The sequence below is a fragment of the Bidens hawaiensis genome, unplaced genomic scaffold (assembly GCF_021521415.1).
Source record: "Bidens hawaiensis isolate Kalapana, Puna unplaced genomic scaffold, B.hawaiensis_p1.1 tig00000237_1, whole genome shotgun sequence".
NCBI classification, from domain to species: domain Eukaryota; kingdom Viridiplantae; phylum Streptophyta; class Magnoliopsida; order Asterales; family Asteraceae; genus Bidens; species Bidens hawaiensis.
The window spans coordinates 854078-857922 of NW_027491021.1; the positions used below are offsets into that span (position 1 = coordinate 854078).

Here is a 3845-nt window from a genome sequence, read left to right on the forward strand (position 1 = left end):
TAGAGAGTGCAATAGCCTAAACACAAAAAAGAATATTGTCGTTTTAAGTTGGCACCCACGGTCCCTGATCAAATCTTTACACCTTTGTCCTTCGTGTCGCACATTTGGCAGTGTTCAGTGCCCTTGCTGCTTATGTGACGAGAATCAACACCCCGCTCACACCTCCAACAAATAAATAGCCTAACCGGAATCATTTTCGCAAGTTAAGCAAAGTCCAAAACAAAATAAAAGAAAACAAAGACTTGTAAATGAAATCCTCTACACAACATCAAGAAAAACTAAGCATTAACCATGAGGTCATAACATCTCAATAAACCCAAAAGGTTGGCCAACCTTTTGGTGGGGGTCGTCAATTTAGTAATTGTTATATCAAAGACACTTCATTGATGCTACCTCATGCCAATGCCATACACACATGAGACCCCTCATGAACCAGTACCACTGTCCTAACAACAGTGGACAAAACATTAAATAATCCTACTTAAAATCACACTCATCAGTTAAGTCTCACAAGAAACAAAGGAGTTACTTGCAAGATACAATAAAAGTTTAAACCCTAAATCATAACAAACTGGCATCCTAAAGATTTATGCACAACACCAACTTCATGTCTTTCATTCAATGCCTCCAATTTCTGATTGTTGTTCTTTGACCCCTGCATATAAAAGATGAAACAAACATAGGTGAACAATAACATAAAAGGATACAAGATAACAGCAGCTTGGCCTCCTCACAATTCCACCATCTCCCCTATAAAACACATACAAGATCAGATGCATATACAACAAATACCCATAATTCAAATACCAAAAGCGAAAACAACATACACTAGAATTGTAGAATCATATCATATGCATATGCATCATTGGCTTGTACTCCAAGAAAGAGAAGGTGGATTTGCAGAGACCCACAATATTACACTATAAAATCTCAACAATCACTTCAATTTCAATCAAGTATTTCAAGGATTTGATGACCTTAAATACTCTATCTGATCCACTAATTCCTGCAAATCTTCATCCCAGACAACCTTTTCATCATCTAAATCATCAACAACAGGTAGAGTCTGATCATCCGCGTCCACGTTAAGCAGTTCGTCCCATAGATTCTCAAGAGATTCATCGTCCACCAAGCTTGAAACATCTTGATCACCAGCATAACTACTTGAGTCAACCTCAACATTAGCCGCTGCAAGAAATGGATCTTGTAGATTCTCCAAACTTGGTGTCATTGTTAACCGCCTTTTGCGCCCCATCTCAATATGCTCATGTTCTTTCTGTGCATATTTATCCATGTATTTCTGTAAAAACTCCGGGTTGCTAAACGCTTTTGCAAGAAATACCATCATGTTTTGTTGTTTTCTCTCGGTGGTTCTTAACCTGTTCTCCATGGATATGAGTTTATCTTTTGATTGCTGTTGTAGTTGTCTTAGTCTTATGATTTCAGCCATTAATACGCTTCGGTCACGTTTAAGTGCTTCGAGTTCTTCTTCGATCCCGTATTGGCCTACTTCGATGCACGGACCGGATTCTTGCTTCTGTTGGGTTAGCGGGACCACGTTTCTTCTTCTTATTGTCTTTAGAAGATGCCTTTGACCACCAAGAAACCCTTCATTTGCAAATTCCCATCTGTCTGGATCCACTTTTCTGAAACCCTAGTTATGAACAAAATTTCATAATTTAGTAACTCATAATATTTTGTTACTTAATACATATGAGCAATGTTAGAACACTGAATCAGTTAACTCCAATTAAAGATCAAAAATTCAAAACTACTTCTAAAGCATTCAATTAAATTCATAAAATCAAGAGATCACAGACTACAAAAGTATGATAGTTATCAAAAGAAAACCTGGAACAGAGTTCAATGATGAAATCAATCATAGCATCATTTCAAACAAAAAAAATTCACAATGAATCGCGAAATCCATATATATTTCGAAAAGAAACCGCCGAAAAACTAGTTATACAGCATTGAATTGAAGTAATCTAACTGAACAATAAGATAATAATCGAAAACCTAGAACAGAGTTTAACGATAAAATCAGTAGTTGCATCATTTCAAACAAAAATACACACTGAAACATGAAAATCCGCATTCAAACGATACCGAATAACAAATAATCCTATCAATTAAGACTAGATATTACTAGCAGACTGTTCAGTCGGATGCCGCAAGTATCAAACTGAAGCAATTCATTTGAACAAAGAGAGAACAATCGAAAACCTAGAACAGAGTTCAGTGATGAAATCCGAATATAGTCGGAAGAGAAAATGCAGAAAAACTAGTTATACAGCATTGAATTAAAGTAATTCAGCTGAACAACAACAACATAATTATCGAAAACCAAACAGAAATGAATTACGAAATCAATCGTTATCCGCATTCAGTCGATAGCGAATAACAGGTGATCCGATCAATTTAATCTAGAAACTACTAACAGAAGGTTCGATCGGATGGCTCAAGTATCGAATCGAACAACAAAACAATTATCAGAAACCTAAAACAGAGTTCGACGATGAAATCAATCGCAGAATCAATTCAAACTAAAAATCACACAGAATCGTGCTAACAATTTGATACCAGAGCATTCGATCGGAAGCAAAATGAATCCCTACCTAATTATGAACAGGGATGAAATTAGGTTAACAAATAATAAATAAACACTTACATAAGTATTGAGCTGGAGAAGTTGCTATGTTTAAAGTATCTGGGAAGCAGAGTAGTGGAGAACTTATGCGAGTCCCACACAGCGAAGCTGTTTCTCCCTCTGCTCCACGAAACCACGGCATCGGTGGCCGGATCTTCCACCATATCGAATGTTTTTGTCAGGAACGGCGGTGGTCAGGCCTTCCTTTGGGCGCGGTGAGGTGGAGGATATGAATGTGATTTCTTCTTCCTTTATGGTTGGTTTTGGTTTTGTGTTGAACTCCATTGTTGGTGGTGATTAAGATTAAGGAGAAAGGATTTGGAAGGTGAGATGATAACAGAGTATTTATTAAAGAGTGAGTGGTGAAGAGATGGAAGAAGAAGAAGAGTGGGTGGAAGGTTCTAGAGACACAAGAAATGGATGCTTCTTAGAACAATCTTATATTATAAATAATATAAAATGGCAAAACTCGTCCTTTATGTTTGTACATTTTTTCAGTTATCGTCCTTTAACACAGAAAGCATCCTTTATGTTTAAAAAACTTTGCACGGTTTGTCCTTTTCATTAACGAGGATTAGTTTTTCTCGTTAAATCCAGTCATGTGCACCTCATGTGAGGGCAATTTAGTCTTTTTACTCCCTGTGGGTTATTTGTGTAATTAACTTAAAATTTTGGTCTTTGAATAAATAAACATTTTTCTCTTTTTAATCCTCATCTTTATCCCCAAGTATTCATAAACACCACAACCACACACCAGTGCACCCACCACCCACCATCATTATCAGCCACCATCATCATCATTTCAGAAACCCTAGATCTACCGGTGGTGGGTTTTTTTTTCGAGGTAAACGGAAGAGGTGGAAGAACAGTGAGGTAGTTCCAGTCGGAGTTTGGATGAAGTTTGTGGCAGCGGAGGAGAAAACATGAAATTCCCGTTATTCTAGCGTGGTCGTCTTCTCCGGCCAAAAACTAGGGCTCCGACCTGCCGTCGGCATTTTCCGGCGAGAAACGACAAAATCAAGACCCGATACTTTAGGGGAATGATAGATTGAGACTTGCACAAGCATTCCCCTCTAACCAAGTACCATTTCGAGCGTTCCAAAAACAACATCGACTTTCTGGGTTGTGGTTTCCGACGAGCGACAGTTGTTGGCCGCTGACAGTGGTAAGGTCGCCATCTTTGTCGGGGGTAGAC

The 3845-nt window shown here is 38.1% G+C and overlaps 1 pseudogene; it reads right to left on the minus strand.

The window, feature by feature from the left end:
- Positions 1-436: 436 nt before the first annotated feature.
- On the minus strand, positions 437-2935 carry LOC143602436 (heat shock factor protein HSF30-like; annotated as a pseudogene).
- Positions 2936-3845: the final 910 nt, after the last annotated feature.